The sequence below is a fragment of the Lycorma delicatula genome, chromosome 13 (genome assembly GCF_047948215.1).
Source record: "Lycorma delicatula isolate Av1 chromosome 13, ASM4794821v1, whole genome shotgun sequence".
NCBI lineage: Eukaryota > Metazoa > Arthropoda > Insecta > Hemiptera > Fulgoridae > Lycorma > Lycorma delicatula.
The window spans coordinates 44801885-44814054 of record NC_134467.1 but is presented as its reverse complement, the minus strand read 5'-3'; the positions used below and the strand labels follow the sequence as shown (position 1 = coordinate 44814054).

Below are 12170 nucleotides of genomic sequence, written 5' to 3'. Positions count from 1 at the left end.
TAAAAGAGATACACGTTGGATGAATTACCACAAGATGCAGGACATTCAGGTTAATCGTACACTAACGAATCTGTAAAATAAGAATTTTCACATTCATTACTTAGCGCATGGTGGTGATGATATGACCCGCTGAATTTCCAAGTTTTCTCAAATTTAAGCACAGTGCATTTATTGGTATTTAAGCAAATAAATTAACACGATAAGTCTTCTTAACCTTCACTATGACTGCAATTTTAAATAAGTCTAAACAAATAATCATTTATTCAGGCTTATTTATTGTGTTGAGTATGACGACACTGAAACTATGGCAATTTTTATTAGAAAAACATTTAATGGTATGTCTGATAGATGCATATTTTCTATCATTGTTACCAGATTAAACTTAAGGAAAAAATTTCCCTGTCAAGAGAAATTATCTTAACTTTATTGGCAAATTTTTTTTTTTTTTTAAGTGTGCGCATATTGTGTTCTATGATCTTTCAGTCACCAAGTGTGTACACAAAAACACACACACACACACACACACACACACACACACACACATACACAATACATATATACATAGAACACAAGTATATATTAGGTATTATAACTATTAATTAAGTAATGTATTAAGATTAAAATTTTAAGTAATTCTTTCATTTTATTCTTAACAATTACATTTTCATTTCTTAAAACTAAGATTGAATTAACAGATTTTTTTTTGAAAAATAGATTATTGTAGTCATTTATTTTCACTTAAAATGTTAATAACTATTAAAAAATAAGTAATTTAGAATTATTTCCTCTTCTCCAACCAGTGTATTGCATCATTATTCCATTGCACTCCGCTTTACTGCTTGAAGCATCACTTAATCTCAGATTGAACCCTTAAAATGCATACAACACAAAGTAAAATAATGTTTTCTTTTATAATAGTTGATAGTTTGTACATTGGAAATTAATTGTATATAATAATAAAAAATAAATATCTAATTATAAATTATCTAATTTATAATTAGATTATAATATAGTTAATTACATAAGTATAATAAAAATGTTTAATTGTGTAATTAAATTATAATAATTATTAAAATTTAAGAAAATGTTTAAAAAAATATTATAAAATTGTTGTTATATTTTTTTAACAAATTTATTTAATTATACTTTATATTCGCATAATTATAATGTAACCGTCCTACTTTAATTAATAATATTAGAAATTAATTAAGTAATAATATACTGTCTTTGTTTTTTTGTTAAAAAATGTTTATAAATATTTAAACAAGTATTAACTGTATACACAGGTTTAGGTAATTTTACAATTTAATTACCTAAATTTTAAAGATTAAATTACTTTATTAACAAACAAAAATTTCATCATGTATATCAATAACATCGTAAAATTTAATTAAACAGTAATTTTTTATTACTAGTTACAAAAAAAAATTATTTTGTGTTTTTTTTTTAATATCTGTTTCAAGTAAAATGTCAAAAAAGCTGTTTGCATAATTTTTGGTAACCTCTTGATTAGATCAGACATGAAAATGTGATTTATTAGGCTAGTTTTATCTCTGAAATGTATTATCAACAGAATATTGCAAGAAAACAAATGTTAAGTAAACAAAATATATAAAATAAACCAATGTGTAAAAGAAAGAGTAACATATGGGGGCTTTCATGTTATAAAAAAGATTGAAAAAGTGCAAACGAAATAAAAGCCAAAATAACAATGTCTAAAGAAGAATTAAAAAAAAAAAAAAAGTAGTTTAGTAGTTAAACTTGAAAGATAGATTAAAAAAGAACTAAAAGCAAGTAGAAATTTGTAAGAATTGAAAATTTGAAAAGAGTAAAAATTGTGGATGAATGGACTCAAAAGAGATCTATAATGGACTCAAATCAAATAATATAGAGATCTATAATGGAATCAAATGGGATCTATAATGCACTCAAAAGATTTAGTTGGAAATAAAACGGAATGGAGAAGTAAATGGTACGAAGGACCTGCCTCAGGTTAGATAGTATTCCCTGACTTATAACTAACTCTCCTGTTTCATGAAAGCTAGAACGCTGAAATTTTTTACAGTTATTCCAAAAGGGGTTTTAAGTTAAATAAATAAAAATTATTTAGATTAATGAGAGGTTTGTAAAATAAGTGATAAGACCATACGAGCTGGAAACTGGAAACCTCTTTTGGTTTAGATAATAGGCTAAAATGGCATTTTTCCTAACTCACTTCTTTGTAAATAAATGAAACCAATTTTTCAAAACCGGTATACCTATTTCCATTTAAGATGCTACATTGAAATTGTCAGAATTATTTACTCCTTGTTTAGGAATTTTTTTTAAAAACAAGAATTTCTCCATGGCAGAGTAATAGCATTTGCTTTTTATCCAGTAGGTCCTGGTTTCGAATCCTAATCGGCTTAACATTTTCACAAGCTATAAAATTTCATCTTTTCAGCAGCTGTAATTGCTTGAAAAAGTAAATAAATACATAAAACTATCTCTATAACCAGAATTAAATTTGTATTCCTTAATCTCTTTATCATCTGAATCTGTAATGTGGATACATAATGTATAAAAGAAAATAAAAAATAGTGGATCTTACATAATCAAGTATTTAATTTTTTTTTCAAATGAAAAAGAATGTATAATGTAAAAATTATAAGAAAAGGCAAAATTAAGAAAGTAATTTAATTTTTATTATATAGCAAACAGCTTAAAAGTGAATAAAAAGTAATGAACAACCACATCAAATTGTATTTGTCCTTGAAAGAATTAACAGAAAGATGGAAGGAATACTGTTCATGACAAGAGAAACCCGAGGCAAACATAAACATAAAAATTGAATGGAAGCTGAAGAGGATAAAAAACCATCGATATCAAAATGTGCAGTACAGAAAACAATTAAAGAAATGAAGATTAAAATAATCAAAAGGAGTAGATGAATTTCTTGTAAAATTTTATAAATGCTTAAATGAGGAACGAGTGGAGAAAAATAGTTGAACTGTGTAATAAGATATACCGTTTGGGAGAACGGCTTGAAATTTTGTGAAAACAATAATGATACTATTTTCAAGGAAAATGTACGAGAAAGTTTCAGAACATAGAATAATAAGTTTAATAGCCCATGCTGCTAAAATAACGTTAAATCCTAAACTAGAGATTGGAAGAAAATGCAGGAGAGGAACAGTTTGGCATCAGGAAAGGGGAACGAACCAGATTGCCATTGGGCTACTAAATATGGTCAGAAGGAAATATATAGAGAGAGGAAAAGGAATGAGTCTATGTTCCATAAATTTAAAGAAGGCATTTGATAGAATAAAATGGAAGAAAATGATGGAGATTCTTCAAGAGAGAAAAAAGTAGAATGGAAAGAAAGGAGATTAATTAAAGAAGTCAAGGTTGAGGTGTTAGATAAGGATGCTGCCTCTCACCAGTATTCTGCAACATTTACATTGAAGATACGATATTAGGAGTATTTTAGAAGAAATAGAAAACAAAATAAGTGTAGTTGGATGATAATAAGATGCATAAGTTTTGCTGATGATAAGGTAATTTTATCTCAAAAAATTGTTAAGAGCCCTTGAAAAAGGAGTGAAAGAATATGGAATGAAACTAAATATATAAAAAACTAAAGTAATGGAATCAAACAACAAATAGGATTTAATGGTAAGAACAAGTAATGGAAGAATAGAAAACTAAATAATTACAGATATCGGGGCGTTTGATGACAAAGGTATGGAAGAGCACAACAGAAATAAAAGGAACATCTCAATCCCCCCCCCCCCACCACAAGGGTGAAGAACACCTGTCTCGTGACAGGTCTGGTTGCCACACCACACCCTCTTTTCCTAAATAAATAAAAGGAACATCCCAAACCCATAGGAGAAGACACCCACCATAGAATGCTTCCAGTTTCCACACCACCCATGTTACTAGCCCTGATAGGCTTTAACGGGAATAAATAAAAGGAACAATAACGACGGCAAAGGAAACCTTCAGTAAGAAGAGGAAATTACTATGCAGTAAACGTCTGGACTTAAAGTTAAGAAAGAGGTTAGCCAAATGCTATGTATGAAGTACTGTGAAATGTCTAATCGTATGGATGGAGGTAAATCAAGGACAATGAGGAAGAGAGAGAGAGAGAGAGAGACTGGATTGAGGCTTTTGAGATGTGACAATGGAGAAAGTGAAAACTGAATTAGTAATGAACAGGTTTAAAGAAGAAAGAACATAAGAAGTATAAAAAGTAGCAAAAGCCAGTTAGGACATGTGATTAGAGGGAATCTTGGCAACCATTATTATCTTTTATGATTACATAGGATCAACTTAGTCAGTCCATTATCCAAGTCACTTTGATAGGCCTTGTGGTCCTCCCAGTACTTTTTCATACACTCTAATTTTTGTGCCCTTTCTAGTATTGAAAATGTTCATGTTGCAAGTTTTTTTATTCTTGGTTTTCTAGTTTAATTTTATCTTATCAATCGTGTCTTCTGGTGTAAGGCCAGTTGTCTTCAGATCCTCTCTTATTTCTCTGATCCATCTGCATCCTTTCTTGGTGTTTTACAAGTTGAGATTGTACTGTACTAGCCGTTTTAGAAGACTTGAATCTTGGATTCTCATGATATGTCCACAGAATCCTAGTCTCCTCTTAAGTATGATATCAGTGACGGGTTCTCTTTATACATGACTTTGTAGGGCACAATCCCACCACTGCCCATTTTTTCTGATAGGGTTAGGATGTTCCTTTTATTTATTTAGGAAGGGAGGGGGTACTGTTGATACTGTTTATTAATCCAGGTTCTTTCAATTATCTGGAGTGAGTCTGTCTTTGAATGTTTATTCAGGTGGAAGAGTGTTTCTGCTGCATCAGTGGCTTCTGGTTTTATAACTGTGTTGTAGCGTCTTATTTCTGCATTTATCGATAGGCTTTTTTATTGACATCTTTATTGAAAGGGTCAGCGAGAAAGAGGTAAGAAGTTAATAAATGAGGTCAATACTGAAAAACTACAAGGGGATAAAGAAGAAGGCTTGACACAATAATGGATGGAGACAGTATCATAAGGGAACTGCCCCTAGACGATATTGATGCCAAGTTTAGCAATTGAATATAGCACAAATACGCATAAGATTACAAAAAATCATAGCAAATTTACTACTTCTAAAGATGTACGTTTGTCTTCCACTAAAAATTACTTCTTAAATTGAAAATTGTGTATATAAACTGAAAAGCTTGCTTCAAATATGGCACGTAAAATTATGTACGTCATCCTTTTTTCTCATAAAAAAGGATGGTGCGTTGTTTGTTTGTTTATCACATGCTCACATTTTTATTTTAGCTGCTATTGTTGCAGAGCGGCTAGGCACAGGGACTCTTTCTCTCAGCCAACTCTCTCTTGCTAGAAGCAAACCGTTATCAGTTAATTTACTGATTATTTAATTTCATTTCTAAGCGTAGATTATTTTTATTTATTAATACAAAAAAAAGGGATTATTAGTTAATATTTAACAGTAAAAAAAAAGGATTCTTTATTTAGCGGGAAAGAGTTGTTGACGTGCATCCATCCGGCCGGCACCATGTGGTCCACTCTGCACTAATATCAGCAGCTGAACCGGCAAATAACACAACCTTACACGAACACACACGACTAAACGAAGAAGCAAACTCCCTGTTATCAATATGGCAAGCGTTATATAAAGGAATTTGTTGGTAAAATATTGGTGTCAATATCTGCAGAAGGTGGGATAGATAGCTTTTGGGATCAATTTTTTTTTTTTTTTCACCCACTGGGTTGGTCTTCCCAAATCAGCTGATTTGGAAGACGAGAGTTCCAGCGTTCAAGTCCTAGTAAAGCCAGTTATTTTTACACGGATTTGAATACTCGATCGTGGATACCGGTGTTCTTTGGTGGTTGGGTTTCAATTAACCATACATCTCAGGAATGGTCGAACTGAGAATGTACAAGACTACACTTCATTTACACTCATACATATCATCCTCTGAAGAATTATCTAAACGGTAGTTACCGGAGGCTAAACAGGAAAGAAAGAAGGGATCAATTTTTTCAAAATTTTACAAACATACCTTCACATTATATTAAGTACATGTGTATATTTTTATCTTAGCATTTTAAAAAATTATTTTGTTCTCAAATTCTTTTCCTTCCCCAAAAGTAAAAAAGCTATCTTTTTAATGCGTGTTTTTTAACTGAACTTTTTTTTATATCTTCCTATGCATAGTAGTAGGGTAAACCACCAAAAAACAACACTTTGAGGGGTAAGGGAGCCAATTAAAGTTTAAAAATATTACTTTTTGTAATTTTTTAGTTTTCTTAAACTTTTTATAATAATATTCCAATAAAATTTCATCATAAGTCAACAAAAAAGATGTTTCGTCGGTCAACTTTTACTTTACTCTAGTGCTTTAGCTTAGAAGGTATTGTAATAGGTCCAATGTGGGCATGTGCAGTTTTCACCAGATCTTGATGTTATGACACCTAAGGAACCCAAAAAATCGAATGGAAATTTTCCAATGTTCATCGTATACACGTCGGGTGCCTCACACCTTATATCTCCAGAACTACCAGGCTGATTTTGACCAAACTTGGTCAGATTACTTCTGTATATGGAGCATCGATTTTCAGCATAAAAGATCAAGGGCTTGAGGCTGTAAAGCAAGGTCACCCTCAGTATCTCGAGATTTCGCCTAATTAAGGTCTTATTTTTCTTTGACACTTTTATTAACAATTAAGAAAAAATATTTGGAAAAAAAACTTTTTTCAAAATTGCACCCAACAAAAAATGCTCTACACTAGTGACTAAATGGGTATACTGCATCAATAGTGCCCCCCTGTCACCATAAGGTGCGCTAGTATAACACTGATGTACAACTGTAAAAAAATATTATATTTAAATAAAATTATAAATTAAGTTGTGTGTGTAAGCCATGCATCAGAAAAAATCCACGTGACGGGAAAATCCTACAACTGTGTTATCAGCTTTCTTTTCTTATAGTTATAAAATATATAATGAAAGGTAATTTTATAAAATTTAAAAATGCATATATGATATTTTATGAAAATGTTATTAAACTGTAAATATATTTATTTAACATGCGTATATTTTTTCATCCGGTATGTAATCTTTTTTATTTACTTTAATTAATTTTCTTCACCGCTACATTTAATTAATGTAAAATAAGGTTAAAGGATATCTTTATTTATTTGTCAATTCTTACGTATATAAAACTAAAAATCAAAGAAACATTTAGCGATACTAATTATAAAAAAACATTATGTGCATTATATATATATTTTATTAAACCGATTAATTAATAAAATATTCTGAAATGTAATTTACATATTATGACTCTATTAAATATATAATTTGCTATTATTTCTTTTATATAAATATTATTATTATACAATATAGTTAGATAAGTAAAATAAGATATTATTAAATACCATAACATTTACTTTATTTACTAAACTAATTTATTATTAATTAAATAATATAAAAGAATATTAATAATGTTTTAAGAAAAACAATATTTTGTGTATTTTTTCCTTACAAATTGATTCTACATATTCCTGTAAATTATTTATCCTATCTTTCAACTATTTTTTTTTATCCTATCTATATTTTTTTTATCCAACTATATTTTTTTATGTTCATAAGTTTGTATATGCTTCATGACTATTGTTCAATAAAAGTCACCCTGACCTTGTAGGGGAAGATACCCGCAATGTGGCAGTTTCGGTCACCATGCTACCCCCTCCATACCTAGCCCTTATGGGGTGTACTGCAATTCATCTTCACAACCCCGGCAAAAGGCATCTCTTAACCTTGCTTTTGCCTCGGTCAGGATGCCACCGAATTGAATACCACGTGTGATATTCCCGTCTGTGTACCGCTAGGAAATGAACTCTTTAATACAAAACCATCTACGTCGACTCTTTAACAAGGCTGTGACACGAAGGATCTGAAATTAAAAACACAACTACCCAACCAATAGGTTAGAAGTTAAGTACAAAACGCAAAACAAGAAATAAAAATAAACTTAAAGGTAAAACTAAATAAACAAAACGCTACAAATACACCAAACCTTTTAACACAAGAACATCAAAACAAAGATACAGGAAAGACCAGACGGAACCCTAAATTCAATAAGTCAGGAACCACCAAAGCAATCTGAATGATTCTTTGATCGGTATACTTAATGAACAGATAAATTTATATTAATTGGGTAACCGTTAAGCTTAAACAAAATGTATATCATATTTTAGAGCATTAATTTTCAAGCAGAAATAGGAACAGGAATTTTCTTGCTGTTTTTTTTTTTTTTTTATAATTATAAGCCCTAACTTAACCTGATACCATACTTTAGTTATTACACTTTTTGTGCAGTCATCACACAAAAACAGAGTTTCTGTATCGGTCTATGGACAACCAGATACTTAACCCGAGTGTCAACTAAAGCAACAGGAATTTGTATGATAGCAAAATAAAAAGCGATACAAAATTCTCAAAATATACCAAGCGATTGTCATGTATTGAAGAATCTCATTGTCTTTGCTTTATTCTTCTGGTGATGATTGCTTTGGCATAATTACTAGTACTGTTTGACATATTGAAGTTCATATTCGTGGATAAGCGCAGCACAGTTTTGTTTGGTTATAGACAGAAATATAACACAACAGTACAGTCTGGACTTAGTCCTACTGAACAAAGTCACATTCTTGTCAATCCATTCTAAACAAGAAATGTTGTCTGTGTAAAATAGGTTACTGTATTTTATTAATAATAACACGTCATCAAATTATGTAATTTTTATAACTACATGCCTATTTTAAACTTTTAACCCATAATTCCATGACTCACACCTCTGTTCGTCATAATATCATTACTTAAACCAAAACAATCGATGTAAAAAGTTTATTTATAATTTATTTATTTGTATATACGTCTTTTAGTAAGATATATTTTCATCATGCTTGTGATTTACAGAACACTGACTGAGAAAACATTGCTCTTATTACAAAATAACAGGACAAAAGATGAAATTAATTATTTAATATAATTAATAGTAATATTATTAATTATTAAAACAGCAATCTAATCTCACAGCAGAAATTGAAATTACTTTACTTAAATCACTGCAATGTGTCTGTAGATAATAATAGTTTGTAAACTCCCCGAATATGCACTTTGTACTTTGTTAACTTATATTAATAGATTTGATAAATATAAACAATTACGATTGCAAAAAAGCACTCTTCAATCCATCCACGTTTGAAAGAATATGTAAATGAGGTGACTGTTTTTAAAGAGCTAAATCCTGAAAGACTTCAGTCAGATGGCAAAGGAAAATATTTGACTTATTAGTACAGAAATAAACTGCGTCAGCAATCTGTAAAAAAAGAAAGATGCTAACTTCAAAGTATCTGTGACATCTTAAATTTCTTTGGCAATTTTTCTCCACACGTTATCATGCAAGTTTTTCTTAATGTAATCGGAGAACGTATAATCATATAAACATTCTTCATTATTGAACGTACAAATTTAATGTTAAATTCTGGAATATCTTTCATTTTAGCATAATATACAAAAATAATTAACTACATAGTAATTATTAACTGAAATGATACCGCTAAAACCGATACTAATAATTAAAAAAATTAATATGAATACCATAATTTTAAGCAGGTTCTTGCAAAAAAGACAAAGATAATGCAAGGAGAAGGTCCATCTAATCAGTAATCATTCAAAAACACACCATTTTCAGCAAAAAGTAGAATATGCAGCATTCTTACAATAGAGATATGATTATAGTGAATAAATTGTGGGTTGTGTCACGTCTGCGAATGCTGACATGAGTGTAAAAACACTTGCATGTGTTGATCTTTCACATCATGTGTCAATCGAATCATTTCAGCGGGCACTCGGCCTGGGAAAGAGAAGATCTCAAGTATAAGAAAGTAGAGGTTAGTAATAAAAAGTATGATTGGCTCATAAGATTAAATTGGGATCTTTTAAAGTCTTACAAAAGACCTAGAAGTGTAAAGTAGATATGACTCACTGGACAAACACTTACACGCCTTAACTTATAATCAGTAATGTTGGCTGCTCTTTCTTTCAATTGTAATCAAGATATCCGAACAATATACACTATACAGTAATATTAAACAAATTATTATTAAATTTTTGACAAATAAAGTCATCAAAATCGATTTCAGATTTATTAGATGCCTAAAATAAGTTTATTGAGTGTCTCTTTTTTTCCTCTCTCTCTCTGTCACTATCTCGGTCCAGTCTCAGAATTTAGAAAGTGAGAATAAAAATCAGTCAAGACTAAAGAATAAATATAAATCATATTCAGAATAATTGTCATTCAAGTACCTACGACAGGGTAAAGCTAAAATGAGTCTGAGAAATCAGAAAATTATTATTACAAAAATGTTTGAAAGATTTAGAATAAGTGATGTGGATATAAAAATAATATAATTTAATTTTAGTAAAGTAAATGTTACACAGGTTCCCAGGACTATTGTAGGCTAAATAAAAAAAAAACAAAATCAATTGTTGTCAGATGTTCTGGAGCATTATGAAATAACTATAACAGGTTTACAACAATATGTTATGAAATATCAGGCTCTACTTCACCCCAAAGTTAAAAAAACAAGTAAATGTGCCAGCTTACTGTACCACAGAGAACAAAAACCTTCTTTTGGAATTAAGGAAAATTGAACTCTCAATTTTTATAGAATAAAGAACTATTTCCATCAATTTCCATACAAAAACCACCAGGGAAAAAGAGGAAGGGGTGATGATTGTAAGAGGGAAAAAAGGAAAAGTTATTAAATTTTGTGATGTTCAGTTTTTAATGTTTTATCAAACTTTCATTTATGTTCGTTTAATCTTTATATATATTCTCAAATTTAGCAATAGCATTGCCGGGTCAGCTAGTTATAAAATAAAAATTACTTGGAATAAATTTTTTTCATTAATTATAGAAATACAATATACTATTTGAAAAATTATTATAGTATTCCAAGGTTGGTAATAAAATAACAACAGTTGATCAACACTGTGCAATAATGTATTAGTGTTTAAATTATTCTGTAAGGTACATAAAGTATATCGAGTACGGTGAACTGTGCTATTGTTAGTAAATACTTTCTGTGAATTTAAGTTTAAATATAATCAGTTTGCCGTTGAAGTAATGCTATACTTATTTACAACACAGGAATACACTGATGTGGTATTTATTTTGGATGTGTATAACAGTAACGCTACAGTTGCTTCAGTAGAATATGAATACATTTTCCAAATCGCAGGATTCCAGATCTGAAAACAATTAGCATGACTTTTCGCAATCTTTGGGAAATAGGTTCACTACCAAGTATTTGTACCACTATGAACATATTGTCCAGCACGACACTTATTGATGAAATTATTATTGATGCAGTTCAGGCATCAGTGCGTGACATATTTCTAAGCAGATGGGAGTTTCATAGTCAACAGCTAGTAGGACAACACAGTTTGTAGAACGATACAAGTTTTATCCTTTATCATAAATAGGAGTTTATCCTTTATGATCAAGGAGTTGTTCTGCTTCACTTGGAGTTCTGCACCAGGTGGAATACAAATCGATAACTCTACAGGTATTTTTTGTTTAACGACGATGCAAATTTCACTTTAGATAGCATCAACAACTTATGCGATGAGCGTACATGGACGGAATTGTGAACGACGTATATATAATTGCGACATGACGTAAATCCTCGTGAAATGGTGGAAGGCAGTTTTCCAACACCTACATCAATGTATAGTGCAGCCTTCTTCACATCAACTGTTTGGACCATTCGTATTACCTGGCTGCTTAAATGCTGACATCTATTTGCACTTTCTTCAAGAATTGCTGCAATTACTTGAAGATGTACCTCTAGCGCCGAGACACAAAGTATACTTTCTGCATGATGACGTGCCTCCTCGCTTCTCTTGTGACGTTTCCACTCATTTAAATCATAATTTCCCTGAGAAACAGATCAGTCTTGGAGGTCCATATTCCTGGCCACCGAAATCACCTGATCTAACACCTTTAGATTTTTGCATCTGGGATGGATAAAAATTACTGTATAAATAACAAAAATACATTACCATGAGGAATTAATTTTTCGCATTAT

At 30.4% G+C, this 12170-nt stretch overlaps 1 protein-coding gene across 2 annotated transcripts in view; it reads right to left on the bottom strand.

Annotated features, from left to right (window-relative positions):
• Positions 1-697: 697 nt before the first annotated feature.
• The window catches only part of slv (sugar transporter SWEET1), a 158912-nt gene continuing 147439 nt past the window's right edge, over positions 698-12170 (bottom strand). For both annotated transcript variants that reach the window (XM_075380809.1, XM_075380813.1), the window contains exon 9: positions 698-869. The gene's annotated coding sequence lies outside the window, so the exon portion shown is untranslated. The remainder of the gene's footprint in view (positions 870-12170) is intronic.